The sequence below is a fragment of the Pleurodeles waltl genome, chromosome 12, assembly GCF_031143425.1.
Source record: "Pleurodeles waltl isolate 20211129_DDA chromosome 12, aPleWal1.hap1.20221129, whole genome shotgun sequence".
NCBI classification, from domain to species: Eukaryota; Metazoa; Chordata; class Amphibia; order Caudata; family Salamandridae; genus Pleurodeles; species Pleurodeles waltl.
The window spans coordinates 117,792,407-117,812,130 of NC_090451.1; the positions used below are offsets into that span (position 1 = coordinate 117,792,407).

At 43.3% G+C, this 19,724-nt stretch overlaps 5 non-coding genes across 5 annotated transcripts; all 5 read left to right on the forward strand.

Moving 5' to 3' along the window:
* TRNAI-AAU (transfer RNA isoleucine (anticodon AAU)) lies at positions 1–74 on the forward strand. Its single transcript has one exon. It is a non-coding gene; the product is annotated as a tRNA-Ile (tRNA).
* A 3,588-nt stretch (positions 75–3,662) lies between these two features.
* On the forward strand, positions 3,663–3,736 carry TRNAI-AAU (transfer RNA isoleucine (anticodon AAU)). Its single transcript has one exon. It is a non-coding gene; the product is annotated as a tRNA-Ile (tRNA).
* Positions 3,737–7,327: 3,591 nt separating this feature from the next.
* On the forward strand, positions 7,328–7,401 carry TRNAI-AAU (transfer RNA isoleucine (anticodon AAU)). Its single transcript has one exon. It is a non-coding gene; the product is annotated as a tRNA-Ile (tRNA).
* Positions 7,402–10,992: 3,591 nt separating this feature from the next.
* TRNAI-AAU (transfer RNA isoleucine (anticodon AAU)) lies at positions 10,993–11,066 on the forward strand. The gene has a single exon. It is a non-coding gene; the product is annotated as a tRNA-Ile (tRNA).
* A 7,261-nt stretch (positions 11,067–18,327) lies between these two features.
* TRNAI-AAU (transfer RNA isoleucine (anticodon AAU)) lies at positions 18,328–18,401 on the forward strand. Its single transcript has one exon. It is a non-coding gene; the product is annotated as a tRNA-Ile (tRNA).
* Positions 18,402–19,724: the final 1,323 nt, after the last annotated feature.

A 19,724-nucleotide genomic window follows, 5' to 3' on the forward strand; every position in this document is an offset into this window, starting at 1 on the left:
GGCCGGTTAGCTCAGTTGGTTAGAGCGTGGTGCTAATAACGTCAAGGTTGCGGGTTCGATCCCCGTACGGGCCAGGTTGCATTTTTTCTCTCAACTAAACTCTTTTTTTATCATTTAATCAAGCTCTTATAAATCCATACACTCTGTTGCTCCAGTATACGTTCACTTTCCATTAGTCCTTCTTTTGCCACTGCTGACCAAAGCTCAAGCCGGCAGCGCCAGTAGAACAACACAAGTGCAAGGGATTGTCTCTCCAAGATGGAGACACTGCCTCAGACTATGTCTCGTGAGAGGTGGAGGGAGACCAAGAGCTGATTATTAGATGCGTGGGGATAAGAGGAACATAACTCAGGTGAACAGATTCTGGATAGTGATGCTATAGCTAGGATCAGCAACGTTACAGGGGAAAGGATAGGACAATAATTAGGTGACAGAAGTGGCTACAAGGGGGTGTGTCTCTTAAGAGGGCCGAAAGATACACTGAAGGCGAAGGTGAAGTAAAAGAAGAAAGAAAGATCAAAGGAAGTCGACAGTGATTGAGAGAAAACTCACAAAGGCAAATTGAGCAAAAGACAAAGCCTGGGGAGTTAGACTACTTCAATGCAAATTTACGCTGCAGATTAGCATGACAACTGACCCTTGTACAGTGGTGCTGAAACAATTTTCAGTGTGGGGGTGCTGCCATCAAAGGGCTTCTGAAAATCCAGGAATCATACAAAGAACAAGTCCTGCGGAATGAGCCACGCACATTCAGAAAGAATGGTGATGCGTTGGTTACTTATTGGTAATCTTCATTAGCCTTAGTCCATTGCGTCCTTGTGACAGTCATTACAAAGTAAGGTGATGTCACCTTCCAACAGGAAGAAAGAACAGGAGGATCCTTAAATGCTAGCCCCATGCACCCAACCTGGGTGCCAAGCCCTTGCCAAAGGACTGATGGGAAGGTGGGCAGGATGTAATGTTTGTGACAAAGACAAGATGGACTAAGGGTAATGCAGAGTTCAAAACATTGGTACTCAAATGCAAAACAGAAAAATTATTAAGCCATAATGCTTGACAAATGTAAGCTCTGAGGAACAAGTAGCCACCCTAGGAATTTTCTAGATTGTTACTCACTGGAATTCAACCCAGGAGGTGGCCATTCCTCTCGTAGACCATCCCTGAACTGGAAGATATTCTAAAAAGCCTTGCAAAGCCAGAAAAATTGACAACTTAATCCACCTACTCAGAGTCATAAAAGTCACCTTCTTGTCTTTTCCAGGCTGTCCAAAAGTCACAAACAAGGAGTCGGTTTTCCTGAACTGCAGAGGCCTTGTGACATAAATGAAAAGAGATCTTTAAACATCAAGTGTATTCAGCAAATGTTCCTCCGGAGATGAAGGAGAGGAAATGAAAGAAGGAAGAATTATTTCCTAAGATTTATCAAAAATAGACTTAACCTTTGCAGCAAAGGTAAGGCTAAGCCTTAAAGTTACCCCATCTTCCAAAGTATCAACTGAAGAGAGGACAGCATTTTAAAGCTCCCAGCTCCCCAATTGTTCTCAGGAAGGTGATAGGAAATAGGAAAATAACTTTATAGGAAACAATCTTTATGTCTACAGTGTCCAGATCCTCAAAGAGATAAAATTGCAAAGCCTATAAAAGAGTAGGAAGATTCTGAGTTGGAGAAAAGGGATTTTTCAACTGGTCTTACAATTGACAAAAGATCAGAACAGTCTAGACACCAAAGATTGTAACATCGACGAAGGTACAGAAAAGTCCCTAAAAACCTTTATCGCAAAGCAATGAGCTTTCAGAGTGGAAAGAGATTCAACTGAAACCCATTCAGAAGAAAATGCAAAATAGCAGACAAACTACAGGTAGGTGCCAAAAAATCATGAGCAGAACATCACGTCTCAAAAGACTTCCAGTTCTTTGAGTAAGACTTCGAAGTAGAAGGCCTGCTGGAGTGCTGAATTAACTCCACTAAGGAAGAGGAAAGACCCTTTGCTAGCAGTCCAGACTTCTCAACCTCCAAAGCGATAGAGTGAGTTGGAGCAAGAAGGTCAGGGCCGACGTTCTGAGAGAGACACACGTGAGCAGTACTCAAGGAGGTAGAAGAGCCAGGGGTTCAGAAGAGGAAACCATGACATCTCTGGCCAATAAGGGCCCACAAGAATAAAGTTCCCTCCCCCCTGCTGAGACTTGAAGAGATCCATCTGGATCAATAAAAAGTGGGGGAATGTATAAAGGAGACTTCTCAGCCACTTTATCAGCAATACGTCCACTACCTAGGCTCCTTGTTCCGGAAGCCTGGATCAGAATCGACAAAGATGAGCATTGTCCTTGTTTGAAAAGAGATCCAGAAAGGGTTTCACAAACTCTCGGCATATCTCTCAAAACAACGACCTAGATAACGTCAACTCCAGCAAAATTGGAAAACCTCCAGCTGTCTGCCATCACATTGTCGGTGCCCTTGATGTGTACTGCAGACGTGTGCAACAGGTTGATCTCTGCCCAATAACCCAATTGTTCTGCTATTGTTATTGAGGGATTTTGAATGCATGCTTCACTGTTGGTTAATGTAAAAGACAGCTACCTTATTCTCTGTCTTTACTAGCACATTTTTTTGAGACAGATGATGATGGGAAAACTTCAAAGCCCTGAAGATTACCATCAACTCCATCTATTTCCATGACCTCCGACTCTCTAGCAAAGACCACGTGAATCGACAGGATCAGTCCAACACAGTAGCTCTCCAGCCAGGTTTGCTGCCATCTGTTGCGAGGATTCAGGAGCATCCAGGTATATTAGTGTCCACTTAGACCAGTGGTCTTCAAACTCTTTAATGCCGCATCCTCCCAATGGGAAAAAAAAAACATTGGTGCCTCCCTCTCTGAATTGTCCACAATTCTTCTATTAAATTGACACTGTTTAAATATGTCTAGACCTATTTAAACATTGCAGTTAAGTTCTGTTACTGTTTTAAAAATGCAATCAAATACATGACCCCAAATATACTATTCTGGTCAGGCCTGCCCTACTAACCAATTGCAGCGTCATGCTCTGCTGAGTAAACTGATCTCACGACAGTGAGGAATACACAGGCCGGGTGGTGCCCGGCGCACAAAAGCGCGCCTTCTTGTGTTGTACGTCTCTTCGCGCAAATGCAAACTCAGATTTCCTGTACTGTGGTCGACAGGAGAGACATGGGAAGGCGCAGTAGGGAAGGCTTGAGCAACGAACCGTTGGCAATGTTTTGTTGTTACTTTGTTGACATGAGCTCAAGTAATTTGAAGCAGAAGGAACGGGCAGACCTAAAAAAAACTCTCTTACCTCCAACGCCGAATAACCACTATAATTATAATATCTCAAAAGCAGCTGGCCTTGTAAACTTAATGAGCAAGCAAGCCGATGCATTTTGGGTTTTGTTGTAAAAGAATAAAAATACTATCCATCCTTTCCTTTTTTTCCGGCAACAAGCGATGTTACAAAGATATCACAGCACACAGTGAGATTGAGTGAAAGAAGAGGCACTGAGGCTGGCGTGCAGCACTCCACAGCTCTTGATATTGAAATCCAGACAGGGGGCGGAAGGAGAAAAGTATGAAGGAATTGCAATAGGGAGACCAACTCTTCTATCTATCTGCATTACATGGAAAAAGGATATCTTTAGGACTCATGGCCGGTTAGCTCAGTTGGTTAGAGCATGGTGCTAATAACGCCAAGGTCGCGGGTTCGATCCCTGTACGGGCCAGGTTGCATTTTGTCTCTCAACTAAACTCTTTTTTCCTCATTAAATCAAGCTCTTATAAATCCATACACTCTGTTGCTCCAGTATACGTTCACTTTCCATTAGTCCTTCTTTTGCCACTGCTGACCAAAGCTCAAGCCGGCAGTGCCAGTAGAACAACACAAGTGCAAGGGATTGTCTCTCCAAGATGGAGACACTGCCTCAGACTATGTCTCGTGAGAGGTGGATTGAGACCAAGAGCTGATTATTAGATGCGTGGGGATAAGAGGAACATAACTCAGGTGAACAGATTCTGGATAGTGATGCTATAGCTAGGATCAGCAACGTTACAGGGGAAAGGATAGGAAAATAATTAGGTGACAGAAGTATAGAAGTGGCTACAAGGGGGTGTGTCTCTTAAGAGGGCCGAAAGATACACTGAAGGCGAAGGTGAAGTAAAAGAAGAAAGAAAGATCAAAGGAAGTCGACAGTGATTGAGAGAAAACTCACAAAGGCAAATTGAGCAAAAGACAAAGCCTGGGGAGTTAGACTACTTCAATGCAAATTTACACCGCAGATTAGCATGACAACTGACCCTTGTACAGTGGTGCTGAAACAATTTTCAGTGTGGTGGTGCTGCCATCAAAGGGCTTCTGAAAATCCAGGAATCATACAAAGAACAAGTCCTGCGGAATGAGCCACGCACATTCAGAAAGAATGGTGATGCGTTGGTTACTTATTGGTAATCTTCATTAGCCTTAGTCCATTACGTCCTTGTGACAGTCATTACAAAGTAAGGTGATGTCACCTTCCAACAGGAAGAAAGAACAGGAGGATCCTTAAATGCTAGCCCCATGCACCCAACCTGGGTGCCAAGCCCTTGCCAAAGGACTGATGGGAAGGTGGGCATTATGTAATGTTTGTGACAAAGACAAGATGGACTAAGGGTAATGCAGAGTTCAAAACATTGGTACTCAAATGCAAAACAGAAAAATTATTAAGCCATAATGCTTGACAAATGTATGCTCTGAGGACCAAGTAGCCACCCTAGGAATTTCCTAGATTGTTACTCACTGGAATTTAACCCAGGAGGTGGTCATTCCTCTCGTAGACCATCCCTGAACTGGAAGATATTCTAAAAAGCCTTGCAAAGCCAGAAAAATTGACAACTTAATCCACCTACTCAGAGTCATAAAAGTCACATTCTTGTCTTTTCCAGGCTGTCCAAAAGTCACAAACAAGGAGTCGGTTTTCCTGAACTGCAGAGGCCTGGTGACATAAATGAAAAGAGCTCTTTAAACATCAAGTGTATTCAGCAAATGTTCCTCCGGAGAAGAAGGAGAGGGAATGAAAGAAGGAAGAATTATTTCCTAAGATCTATCAAAAATAGACTTAACCTTTGCAGCAAAGGTAAGGCTAGGCCTTAAAGTTACCCCATCTTCCAAAGTATCAAATGAAGAGAGGACAGCATTTTAAGGCTCCCAGCTCCCCAATTGTTCTCAGCAAGGTGATAGGAAATAGGAAAATAACTTTATAGGAAACAATCTTTATGTCTACACTATCCAGATCCCCAAAGAGATAAAATTGCAAAGCCTATAAAAGAGTAGGAAGATTCTGAGTTGGAGAAAAGGGATTTTTCAACTGGTCTTACAATTGACAAAAGATCAGAACAGTCTAGACACCAAAGATTGTAACATCGACGAAGGTACAGAAAAGTCCCTAAAAACCTTTATCGCAAAGCAATGAGCTTTCAGAGTGGAAAGAGATTCAAGTGAAACCCATTCAGAAGAAAATGCAAAATAGCAGACAAACTACAGGTAGGTGCCAAAAGATCATGAGCAGAACATCACGTTTTAAAAGACTTCCAGTTCTTTGAGTAAGACTTCGAAGTAGAAGGCCTGCTGGAGTGCTGAATTAACTCCACTAAGGAAGAGGAAAGACCCTTTGCTAGCAGTCCAGACTTCTCAACCTCCAAAGCGATAGAGTGAGTTGGAGCAAGAAGGTAAGGGACGACGTTCTGAGAGAGACACACTTGAGCAGTACCCAAGGAGGTAGAAGAGCCAGGGGTTCAGAAGAGGAAACCATGACATCTCTGGCCAATAAGGGCCCACAAGAATAAAGTTCCCTCCCCCCTGCTGAGACTTGAAGAGAACCATCTGGATCAATAAAAAGTGGGGGAATGTATAAAGGAGACTTCTCAGCCACTTTATCACCAATACGTCCACTACCTAGGCTCCTTGTTCCGGAAGCCTGGATCAGAATCGACAAAGATGAGCATTGTCCTTGTTTGAAAAGAGATCCAGAAAGGGTTTCACAAACTCTCGGCATATCTCTCAAAACAACGACCTGGATAACGTCAACTCCAGCAAATTTGGAAACCTCCAGCTGTCTGCCATCACATTGTCGGTGCCCTTGATGTGTACTGCCGACGTGTGCAACAGGTTGAACTCTGCCCAATAACCCAATTGTTCTGCTATTGCATTGAGGGATTTTGAATGCATGCTTCACTGTTGGTTAATGTAAAAGACAGCTACCTTATTCTCTGTCTTTACTAGCACATTTTTTTGAGACAGATGATGATGGGAAAACTTCAAAGCCCTGAAGATTACCATCAACTCCATCTATTTCCATGACCTCCGACTCTCTAGGAAAGACCACTTGAATCGACAGGATCAGTCCAACACAGTAGCTCTCCAGCCAGGTTTGCTGGCATCTGTTGCGAGGATTCAGGAGCATCCAGGTATATTAGTGTCCACTTAGACCAGTGGTCTTCAAACTCTTTAATGCCGCATCCACCCAATGGGGAAAAAAACATTGGTGCCTCCCCTCTGAATTGTCCACAATTCTTCTATTAAATTGACACTGTTTAAATATGTCTAGACCTATTTAAACATTGCAGTTAAGTTCTGTTACTGTTTTAAAAATGCAATCAAATACATGACCCCAAATATACTATTCTGGTCAGGCCTGCCCTACTAACCAATTGCAGCGTCATGCTCTGCTGAGTAAACTGATCTCACGACAGTGAGGAATGCACAGGCCGGGTGGTGCCCGGCGCACAAAAGCGCGCCTTCTTGTGTTGTACGTCTCTTCGCGCAAATGCAAACTCAGATTTCCTGTACTGTGGTCGACAGGAGAGACATGGGAAGGCGCAGTAGGGAAGGCTTGAGCAACGAACCGTTGGCAATGTTTTGTTGTTACTTTGTTGACATGAGCTCAAGTAATTTGAAGCAGAAGGAACGGGCAGACCTAAAAAAAACTCTCTTACCTCCAACGCCGAATAACCACTATAATTATAATATCTCAAAAGCAGCTGGCCTTGTAAACTTAATGAGCAAGCAAGCCGATGCATTTTGGGTTTTGTTGTAAAAGAATAAAAATACTATCCATCCTTTCCTTTTTTTCCGGCAACAAGCGATGTTACAAAGATATCACAGCACACAGTGAGATTGAGTGAAAGAAGAGGCACTGAGGCTGGCGTGCAGCACTCCACAGCTCTTGATATTGAAATCCAGACAGGGGGCGGAAGGAGAAAAGTATGAAGGAATTGCAATAGGGAGACCAACTCTTCTATCTATCTGCATTACATGGAAAAAGGATATCTTTAGGACTCATGGCTGGTTAGCTCAGTTGGTTAGAGCATGGTGCTAATAACGCCAAGGTCGCGGGTTCGATCCCTGTACGGGCCAGGTTGCATTTTGTCTCTCAACTAAACTCTTTTTTCCTCATTAAATCAAGCTCTTATAAATCCATACACTCTGTTGCTCCAGTATACGTTCACTTTCCATTAGTCCTTCTTTTGCCACTGCTGACCAAAGCTCAAGCCGGCAGTGCCAGTAGAACAACACAAGTGCAAGGGATTGTCTCTCCAAGATGGAGACACTGCCTCAGACTATGTCTCGAGAGAGGTGGATTGAGACCAAGAGCTGATTATTAGATGCGTGGGGATAAGAGGAACATAACTCAGGTGAACAGATTCTGGATAGTGATGCTATAGCTAGGATCAGCAACGTTACAGGGGAAAGGATAGGAAAATAATTAGGTGACAGAAGTATAGAAGTGGCTACAAGGGGGTGTGTCTCTTAAGAGGGCCGAAAGATACACTGAAGGCGAAGGTGAAGTAAAAGAAGAAAGAAAGATCAAAGGAAGTCGACAGTGATTGAGAGAAAACTCACAAAGGCAAATTGAGCAAAAGACAAAGCCTGGGGAGTTAGACTACTTCAATGCAAATTTACACCGCAGATTAGCATGACAACTGACCCTTGTACAGTGGTGCTGAAACAATTTTCAGTGTGGTGGTGCTGCCATCAAAGGGCTTCTGAAAATCCAGGAATCATACAAAGAACAAGTCCTGCGGAATGAGCCACGCACATTCAGAAAGAATGGTGATGCGTTGGTTACTTATTGGTAATCTTCATTAGCCTTAGTCCATTACGTCCTTGTGACAGTCATTACAAAGTAAGGTGATGTCACCTTCCAACAGGAAGAAAGAACAGGAGGATCCTTAAATGCTAGCCCCATGCACCCAACCTGGGTGCCAAGCCCTTGCCAAAGGACTGATGGGAAGGTGGGCATTATGTAATGTTTGTGACAAAGACAAGATGGACTAAGGGTAATGCAGAGTTCAAAACATTGGTACTCAAATGCAAAACAGAAAAATTATTAAGCCATAATGCTTGACAAATGTATGCTCTGAGGACCAAGTAGCCACCCTAGGAATTTCCTAGATTGTTACTCACTGGAATTTAACCCAGGAGGTGGTCATTCCTCTCGTAGACCATCCCTGAACTGGAAGATATTCTAAAAAGCCTTGCAAAGCCAGAAAAATTGACAACTTAATCCACCTACTCAGAGTCATAAAAGTCACATTCTTGTCTTTTCCAGGCTGTCCAAAAGTCACAAACAAGGAGTCGGTTTTCCTGAACTGCAGAGGCCTGGTGACATAAATGAAAAGAGCTCTTTAAACATCAAGTGTATTCAGCAAATGTTCCTCCGGAGAAGAAGGAGAGGGAATGAAAGAAGGAAGAATTATTTCCTAAGATCTATCAAAAATAGACTTAACCTTTGCAGCAAAGGTAAGGCTAGGCCTTAAAGTTACCCCATCTTCCAAAGTATCAAATGAAGAGAGGACAGCATTTTAAGGCTCCCAGCTCCCCAATTGTTCTCAGCAAGGTGATAGGAAATAGGAAAATAACTTTATAGGAAACAATCTTTATGTCTACACTATCCAGATCCCCAAAGAGATAAAATTGCAAAGCCTATAAAAGAGTAGGAAGATTCTGAGTTGGAGAAAAGGGATTTTTCAACTGGTCTTACAATTGACAAAAGATCAGAACAGTCTAGACACCAAAGATTGTAACATCGACGAAGGTACAGAAAAGTCCCTAAAAACCTTTATCGCAAAGCAATGAGCTTTCAGAGTGGAAAGAGATTCAAGTGAAACCCATTCAGAAGAAAATGCAAAATAGCAGACAAACTACAGGTAGGTGCCAAAAGATCATGAGCAGAACATCACGTTTTAAAAGACTTCCAGTTCTTTGAGTAAGACTTCGAAGTAGAAGGCCTGCTGGAGTGCTGAATTAACTCCACTAAGGAAGAGGAAAGACCCTTTGCTAGCAGTCCAGACTTCTCAACCTCCAAAGCGATAGAGTGAGTTGGAGCAAGAAGGTAAGGGACGACGTTCTGAGAGAGACACACTTGAGCAGTACCCAAGGAGGTAGAAGAGCCAGGGGTTCAGAAGAGGAAACCATGACATCTCTGGCCAATAAGGGCCCACAAGAATAAAGTTCCCTCCCCCCTGCTGAGACTTGAAGAGAACCATCTGGATCAATAAAAAGTGGGGGAATGTATAAAGGAGACTTCTCAGCCACTTTATCACCAATACGTCCACTACCTAGGCTCCTTGTTCCGGAAGCCTGGATCAGAATCGACAAAGATGAGCATTGTCCTTGTTTGAAAAGAGATCCAGAAAGGGTTTCACAAACTCTCGGCATATCTCTCAAAACAACGACCTGGATAACGTCAACTCCAGCAAATTTGGAAACCTCCAGCTGTCTGCCATCACATTGTCGGTGCCCTTGATGTGTACTGCCGACGTGTGCAACAGGTTGAACTCTGCCCAATAACCCAATTGTTCTGCTATTGCATTGAGGGATTTTGAATGCATGCTTCACTGTTGGTTAATGTAAAAGACAGCTACCTTATTCTCTGTCTTTACTAGCACATTTTTTTGAGACAGATGATGATGGGAAAACTTCAAAGCCCTGAAGATTACCATCAACTCCATCTATTTCCATGACCTCCGACTCTCTAGGAAAGACCACTTGAATCGACAGGATCAGTCCAACACAGTAGCTCTCCAGCCAGGTTTGCTGGCATCTGTTGCGAGGATTCAGGAGCATCCAGGTATATTAGTGTCCACTTAGACCAGTGGTCTTCAAACTCTTTAATGCCGCATCCACCCAATGGGGAAAAAAACATTGGTGCCTCCCCTCTGAATTGTCCACAATTCTTCTATTAAATTGACACTGTTTAAATATGTCTAGACCTATTTAAACATTGCAGTTAAGTTCTGTTACTGTTTTAAAAATGCAATCAAATACATGACCCCAAATATACTATTCTGGTCAGGCCTGCCCTACTAACCAATTGCAGCGTCATGCTCTGCTGAGTAAACTGATCTCACGACAGTGAGGAATGCACAGGCCGGGTGGTGCCCGGCGCACAAAAGCGCGCCTTTTTGTGTTGTACGTCTCTTCGCGCAAATGCAAACTCAGATTTCCTGCACTGTGGTCGGCAGGAGAGACATGGGAAGGCGCAGTAGGGAAGGCTTGAGCAACGAACCGTTGGCTATGTTTTGTTGTTACTTTGTTGACATGAGCTCAAGTAATTTGAAGCAGAAGGAATGGCCAGACCTAAAAAAAACTCTCTTACCTCCAACGCCGAATAACCACTATAATTATAATATCTCAAAAGCAGCTGGCCTTGTAAACTTAATAAGCAAGCAAGCCGATGCATTTTGGGTTTTGTTGTAAAAGAATAAAAATACTATCCATCCTTTCCTTTTTTTCCGGCAACAAGCGATGTTACAAAGATATCACAGCACACAGTGAGATTGAGTGAAAGAAGAGGCACTGAGGCTGGCGTGCAGCACTCCACAGCTCTTGTTATTGAAATCCAGACAGGGGGCGGAAGGAGAAAAGTATGAAGGAATTGCGATAGTGAGACCACCTCTTCTATCTATCTGCATTACATGGAAAAAGGATATATTTAGTACTCATGGCCGGTTAGCTCAGTTGGTTAGAGCGTGGTGCTAATAACGCCAAGGTCGCGGGTTCGATCCCCGTATGGGCCAGGTTGCATTTTTTCTCTCAACTTAACTCTTTTTTTCTCATTTAATCAAGCTCTTATAAATCCATACACTATGTTGCTCCAGTATACCTTCACTTTCCATTAGTCCTTCTTTTGCCACTGCTGACCAAAGCTCAAGCCGGCAGTGCCAGTAGAACAACACAAGTGCAAGGGATTGTCTCTCCAAGATGGAAACACTGCCTCAGACTATGTCTCGTGAGAGGTGGAGGGAGACCAAGAGCTGATTATTAGATGCGTGGGGATAAGAGGAACATAACTCAGGTGATCAGATTCTGGATAGTGATGCTATAGCTAGGATCAGCAACGTTACAGGGGAAAGGATAGGACAATAATTAGGTGACAGAAGTATAGAAGTGGCTACAAGGGGGTGTGTCTCTTAAGAGGGCCGAAAGATACACTGAAGGCGAAGGTGAAGTAAAAGAAGAAAGAAAGATCAAAGGAAGTCGACAGTGATTGAGAGAAAACTCACAAAGGCAAATTGAGCAAAAGACAAAGCCTGGGGAGTTAGACTACTTCAATGCAAATTTACGCCGCAGATTAGCATGACAACTGACCCTTGTACAGTGGTGCTGAAACAATTTTCAGTGTGAGGGTGCTGCCATCAAAGGGCTTCTGAAAATCCAGGAATCATACAAAGAACAAGTCCTGCGGAATGAGCCACGCACATTCAGAAAGAATGGTGATGCGTTGGTTACTTATAGGTAATCTTCATTAGCCTTAGTCCATTGCGTCCTTGTGACAGTCATTACAAAGTAAGGTGATGTCACCTTCCAACAGGAAGAAAGAACAGGAGGATCCTTAAATGCTAGCCCCATGCACCCAACCTGGGTGCCAAGCCCTTGCCAAAGGACTGATGGGAAGGTGGGCAGGATGTAATGTTTGTGACAAAGACAAGATGGACTAAGGGTAATGCAGAGTTCAAAACGTTGGTACTCAAATGCAAAACAGAAAAATTATTAAGCCATAATGCTTGACAAATGTAAGCTCTGAGGAACAAGTATCCACCCTAGGAATTTTCTAGATTGTTACTCACTGGAATTCAACCCAGGAGGTGGCCATTCCTCTCGTAGACCATCCCTGAACTGGAAGATATTCTAAAAAGCCTTGCAAAGCCAGAAAAATTGACAACTTAATCCACCTACTCAGAGTCATAAAAGTCACCTTCTTGTCTTTTCCAGGCTGTCCAAAAGTCACAAACAAGGAGTCGGTTTTCCTGAACTGCAGAGGCCTGGTGACATGAATGAAAAGAGCTCTTTAAACATCAAGTGTATTCAGCAAATGTTCCTCCGGAGAGGAAGGAGAGGGAATGAAAGAAGGAAGAATTATTTCCTAAGATCTATCAAAAATAGACTTAACCTTTGCAGCAAAGGTAAGGCTAAGCCTTAAAGTTACCCCATCTTCCAAAGTATCAACTGAAGAGAGGACAGCCTTTTAAAGCTCCCAGCTCCCCAATTGTTCTCAGGAAGGTGATAGGAAATAGGAAAATAACTTTATAGGAAACAATCTTTATGTCTACAGTGTCCAGATCCTCAAAGAGATAAAATTGCAAAGCCTATAAAAGAGAAGGAAGATTCTGAGTTGGAGAAAAGGGATTTTTCAACTGGTCTTACAATTGACAAAAGATCAGAACAGTCTAGACACCAAAGATTGTAACATCGACAAAGGTACAGAAAAGTCCCTAAAAACCTTTATCGCAAAGCAATGAGCTTTCAGAGTGGAAAGAGATTCAACTGAAACCCATTCAGAAGAAAATGCAAAATAGCAGACAAACTACAGGTAGGTGCCAAAAAATCATGAGCAGAACATCACGTCTCAAAAGACTTCCAGTTCTTTGAGTAAGACTTCGAAGTAGAAGGCCTGCTGGAGTGCTGAATTAACTCCACTAAGGAAGAGGAAAGACCCTTTGCTAGCAGTCCAGACTTCTCAACCTCCAAAGCGATAGAGTGAGTTGGAGCAAGAAGGTCAGGGACGACGTTCTGAGAGAGACACACGTGAGCAGTACTCAAGGAGGTAGAAGAGCCAGGGGTTCAGAAGAGGAAACCATGACATCTCTGGCCAATAAGGGCCCACAAGAATAAAGTTCCCTCCCCCCTGCTGAGACTTGAAGAGATCCATCTGGATCAATAAAAAGTGGGGGAATGTATAAAGGAGACTTCTCAGCCACTTTATCACCAATACGTCCACTACCTAGGCTCCTTGTTCCGGAAGCCTGGATCAGAATCGACAAAGATGAGCATTGTCCTTGTTTGAAAAGAGATCCAGAAAGGGTTTCACAAACTCTCGGCATATCTCTCAAAACAACGACCTAGATAACGTCAACTCCAGCAAAATTGGAAAACCTCCAGCTGTCTGCCATCACATTGTCGGTGCCCTTGATGTGTTCTGCAGACGTGTGCAACAGGTTGATCTCTGCCCAATAACCCAATTGTTCTGCTATTGCATTGAGGGATTTTGAATGCATGCTTCACTGTTGGTTAATGTAAAAGACAGCTACCTTATTCTCTGTCTTTACTAGCACATTTTTTTGAGACAGATGATGATGGGAAAACTTCAAAGCCCTGAAGATTACCATCAACTCCATCTATTTCCATGACCTCTGACTCTCTAGCAAAGACCACGTGAATCGACAGGATCAGTCCAACACAGTAGCTCTCCAGCCAGGTTTGCTGCCATCTGTTGCGAGGATTCAGGAGCATCCAGGTATATTAGTGTCCACTTAGACCAGTGGTCTTCAAACTCTTTAATGCCGCATCCACCCAATGGGAAAAAAAAAACATTGGTGCCTCCCTCTCTGAATTGTCCACATTTCTTCTATTAAATTGACACTGTTTAAATATGTCTAGACCTATTTAAACATTGCAGTTAAGTTCTGTTACTGTTTTAAAAATGCAATCAAATACATGACCCCAAATATACTATTCTGGTCAGGCCTGCCCTACTAACCAATTGCAGCGTCATGCTCTGCTGAGTAAACTGATCTCACGACAGTGAGGAATACACAGGCCGGGTGGTGCCCGGCGCACAAAAGCGCGCCTTCTTGTGTTGTACGTCTCTTCGCGCAAATGCAAACTCAGATTTCCTGTACTGTGGTCGGAAGGAGAGACATGGGAAGGCGCAGTAGGGAAGGCTTGAGCAACGAACCGTTGGCAATGTTTTGTTGTTACTTTGTTGACATGAGCTCAAGTAATTTGAAGCAGAAGGAACGGGCAGACCTAAAAAAAACTCTCTTACCTCCAACGCCGAATAACCACTATAATTATAATATCTCAAAAGCAGCTGGCCTTGTAAACTTAATGAGCAAGCAAGCCGATGCATTTTGGGTTTTGTTGTAAAAGAATAAAAATACTATCCATCCTTTCCTTTTTTTCCGGCAACAAGCGATGTTACAAAGATATCACAGCACACAGTGAGATTGAGTGAAAGAAGAGGCACTGAGGCTGGCGTGCAGCACTCCACAGCTCTTGATATTGAAATCCAGACAGGGGGCGGAAGGAGAAAAGTATGAAGGAATTGCAATAGGGAGACCAACTCTTCTATCTATCTGCATTACATGGAAAAAGGATATCTTAAAGACACATGACCGGTTAGCTCAGTTGGTTAGAGCATGGTGCTAATAACGCCAAGGTCGCGGGTTCGATTCCTGTACGGCCCAGGTTGCATTTTGTCTCTCAACTAAACTCTTTTTTCCTCATTAAATCAAGCTCTTATAAATCCATACACTCTGTTGCTCCAGTATACGTTCACTTTCCATTAGTCCTTCTTTTGCCACTGCTGACCAAAGCTCAAGCCGGCAGTGCCAGTAGAACAACACAAGTCCAAGGGATTGTCTCTCCAAGATGGAGACACTGCCTCAGACTATGTCTCGTGAGAGATGGAGGGAGACCAAGAGCTGATTATTAGATGCGTGGGGATAAGAGGAACATAACTCAGGTGAACAGATTCTGGATAGTGATGCTATAGCTAGGATCAGCAACGTTACAGGGGAAAGGATAGGAAAATAATTAGGTGACAGAAGTATAGAAGTGGCTACAAGGGGGCGTGTCTCTTAAGAGGGCCGAAAGATACACTGAAGGCGAAGGTGAAGTAAAAGAAGAAAGAAAGATCAAAGGAAGTCGACAGTGATTGAGAGAAAACTCACAAAGGCAAATTGAGCAAAAGACAAAGCCTGGGGAGTTAGACTACTTCAATGCAAATTTACGCCGCAGATTAGCATGACAACTGACCCTTGTACAGTGGTGCTGAAACAATTTTCAGTGTGGGGGTGCTGCCATCAAAGGGCTTCTGAAAATCCAGGAATAATACAAAGAACAAGTCCTGCGGAATGAGCCACGCACATTCAGAAAGAATGGTGATGCGTTGGTTACTTATTGGTAATCTTCATTAGCCTTAGTCCATTGCGTCCTTGTGACAGTCATTACAAAGTAAGGTGATGTCACCTTCCAACAGGAAGAAAGAACAGGAGGATCCTTAAATGCTAGCCCCATGCACCCAACCTGGGTGCCAAGCCCTTGCCAAAGGACTTATGGGAAGGTGGGCAGGATGTAATGTTTGTGACAAAGACAAGATGGACTAAGGGTAATGCAGAGTTCAAAACATTGGTACTCAAATGCAAAACAGAAAAATTATTAAGCCATAATGCTTGACAAATGTATGCTCTGAGGACCAAGTAGCCACCCTAGGAATTTTCTAGATTGTTACTCACTGGAATTCAACCCAGGAGATGGCCATTCCTCTCGTAGACCATCCCTGAACTGGAAGATATTCTAAAAAGCCTTGCAAAGTCAGACAAATTGACAACTTAATCCACCTACTCAGAGTCATAAAAGTCACCTTCTTGTCTTTTCCAGGCTGTCCAAAAGTCACAAACAAGGAGTCGGTTTTCCTGAACTGCAGAGGCCTGGTGACATAAATGAAAAGAGCTCTTTAAACATCAAGTGTATTCAGCAAATGTTCCTCCGGAGAAGAAGGAGAGGGAATGAAAGAAGGAAGAATTATTTCCTAAGATCTATCAAAAATAGACTTAACCTTTGCAGCAAAGGTAAGGCTAGGCCTTAAAGTTACCCCATCTTCCAAAGTATCAACTGAAGAGAGGACAGCATTTTAAGGCTCCCAGCTCCCTAATTGTTCTCAGGAAGGTGATAGGAAATAGGAAAATAACTTTATAGGAAACAATCTTTATGTCTACAGTGTCCAGATCCTCAAAGAGATAAAATTGCAAAGCCTATAAAATAGTAGGAAGATTCTGAGTTGGAGAAAAGGGATTTTTCAACTTGTCTTACAATTGACAAAAGATCAGAACAGTCTAGACACCAAAGATTGTAACATCGACGAAGGTACAGAAAAGTCCCAAAAACCTTTATCGCAAAGCAATGAGCTTTCAGAGTGGAAAGAGATTCAACTGAAACCCATTCAGAAGAAAATGCAAAATAGCAGACAAACTACAGGTAGGTGCCAAAAGATCATGAGCAGAACATCACGTCTCAAAAGACTTCCAGTTCTTTGAGTAAGACTTTGAAGTAGAAGGCCTGCTGGAGTGCTGAATTAACTCCACTAAGGAAGAGGAAAGACCCTTTGCTAGCAGTCCAGACTTCTCAACCTCCAAAGCGATAGAGTGAGTTGGAGCAAGAAGGTCAGGGACGACGTTCTGAGAGAGACACACTTCAGCAGTACTCAAGGAGGTAGAAGAGCCAGGGGTTCAGAAGAGGAAACCATGACATCTCTGGCCAATAAGGGCCCACAAGAATAAAGTTCCCTCCCCCCTGCTGAGACTTGAACAGAACCATCTGGATCAATAAAAAGTGGGGGAATGTATAAAGGAGACTTCTCAGCCACTTTATCACCAATACGTCCACTACCTAGGCTCCTTGTTCCGGAAGCCTGGATCAGAATCGACAAAGATGAGCATTGTCCTTGTTTGAAAAGAGATCCAGAAAGGGTTTCACAAACTCTCGGCATATCTCTCAAAACAACGACCTGGATAACGTCAACTCCAGCAAATTTGGAAACATCCAGCTGTCTGCCATCACATTGTCGGTGCCCTTGATGTGTACTGCCGACGTGTGCAACAGGTTGATCTCTGCCCAATAACCCAATTGTTCTGCTATTGCATTGAGGGATTTTGAATGCATGCTTCACTGTTGGTTAATGTAAAAGACAGCTACCTTATTCTCTGTCTTTACTAGCACATTTTTTTGAGACAGATGATGATGGGAAAACTTCAAAGCCCTGAAGATTACCATCAACTCCATCTATTTCCATGACCTCCGACTCTCTAGGAAAGACCATTTGAATCGACAGGATCAGTCCAACACAGTAGCTCTCCAGCCAGGTTTGCTGCCATCTGTTGCGAGGATTCAGGTGCATCCAGGTATATTAGTGTCCACTTAGACCAGTGGTCTTCAAACTCTTTAATGCCGCATCCACCCAATGGGAAAAAAAAAACATTGGTGCCTCCCCTCTGAATTGTCCACAATTCTTCTATTAAATTGACACTGTTTAAATATGTCTAGACCTATTTAAACATTGCAGTTAAGTTCTGTTACTGTTTTAAAAATGCAATCAAATACATGACCCCAAATATACTATTCTGGTCAGGCCTGCCCTACTAACCAATTGCAGCGTCATGCTCTGCAGAGTAAACTGATCTCATGACAGTGAGGAATGCACAGGCCGGGTGGTGCCCGGCGCACAAAAGCGCGCCTTCTTGTGTTGTACGTCTCTTCGCGCAAATGCAAACTCAGATTTCCTGCACTGTGGTCGGCAGGAGAGACATGGGAAGGCGCAGTAGGGAAGGCTTGAGCAACGAACCGTTGGCTATGTTTTGTTGTTACTTTGTTGACATGAGCTCAAGTAAATTGAAGCAGAAGGAACGGCCAGACCTAAAAAAAACTCTCTTACCTCCAACGCCGAATAACCACTATAATTATATTATCTCAAAAGCAGCTGGCCTTGTAAACTTAATGAGCAAGCAAGCCGATGCATTTTGGGTTTTGTTGTAAAAGAATAAAAATACTATCCATCCTTTCCTTTTTTTCCGGCAACAATCGATGTTACAAAGATATCACAGCACACAGTGAGATTGAGTGAAAGAAGAGGCACTGAGGCTGGCGTGCAGCACTCCACAGCTCTTGTTATTGAAATCCAGACAGGGGGCGGAAGGAGAAAAGTATGAAGGAATTGCAATAGGGAGACCAACTCTTCTATCTATCTGCATTACATGGAAAAAGGATATCTTTAGTACTCATGGCTGGTTAGCTCAGTTGGTTAGAGCGTGGTGCTAATAACGCCAAGGTCGCGGGTTCAATCCCCGTACGGGCCAGGTTGCATTTTTTCTCTCAACTAAACTCTTTTTTCCTCATTAAATCAAGCTCTTATAAATCCATACACTCTGTTGCTCCAGTATACGTTCACTTTCCATTAGTCCTTCTTTTGCCACTGCTGACCAAAGCTCAAGCCGGCAGTGCAAGTAGAACAACACAAGTGCAAGGGATTGTCTCTCCAAGATGGAGACACTGCCTCAGACTATGTCTCGTGAGAGGTGGAGGGAGACCAAGAGCTGATTATTAGATGCGTGGGGATAAGAGGAACATTACTCAGGTGAACAGATTCTGGATAGTGATGCTATAGCTAGGATCAGCAACGTTACAGGGGAAAGGATAGGAAAATAATTAGGTGACAGAAGTATAGCAGTGGCTACAAGGGGGTGTGTCTCTTAAGAGGGCCGAAAGATACACTGAAGGCGAAGGTGAAGTAAAAGAAGAAAGAAAGATTAAAGGAAGTCGACAGTGATTGAGAGAAAACTCACAAAGGCAAATTGAGCAAAAGACAAGGCCTGGGGAGTTAGACTAATTCAATGCAAATTTACGCCGCAGATGAGCATGACAACTGACCCTTGTACAGTGGTGCTGAAACAATTTTCAGTGTGGGGGTGCTGCCATCAAAGGGCTTCTGAAAATCCAGGAATCATACAAAGAACAAGTCCTGCGGAATGAGCCACGCACATTCAGAAAGAATGGTGATGCGTTGGTTACTTATTGGTAATCTTCATTAGCCTTAGTCCATTGCGTCCTTGTGACAGTCATTACAAAGTAAGGTGATGTCACCTTCCAACAGGAAGAAAGAACAGGAGGATCCTTAAATGCTAGCCCCATGCACCCAACCTGGGTGCCAAGCCCTTGCCAAAGGACTGATGGGAAGGTGGGCAGGATGTAATGTTTGTGACAAAGACAAGATGGACTAAGGGTAATGCAGAGTTCAAAACATTGGTACTCAAATGCAAAACAGAAAAATTATTAAGCCATAATGCTTGACAAATGTATGCTCTGAGGACCAAGTAGCCACCCTAGGAATTTCCTAGATTGTTACTCACTGGAATTCAACCCAGGAGGTGGCCATTCCTCTCGTAGACCATCCCTGAACTGGAAGATATTCTAAAAAGCCTTGCAAAGCCAGAAAAATTGACAACTTAATCCACCTACTCAGAGTCATAAAAGTCACCTTCTTGTCTTTTCCAGGCTGTCCAAAAGTCACAAACAAGGAGTCGGTTTTCCTGAACTGCAGAGGCCTGGTGACATGAATGAAAAGAGCTCTTTAAACATCAAGTGTATTCAGCAAATGTTCCTCCGGAGAGGAAGGAGAGGGA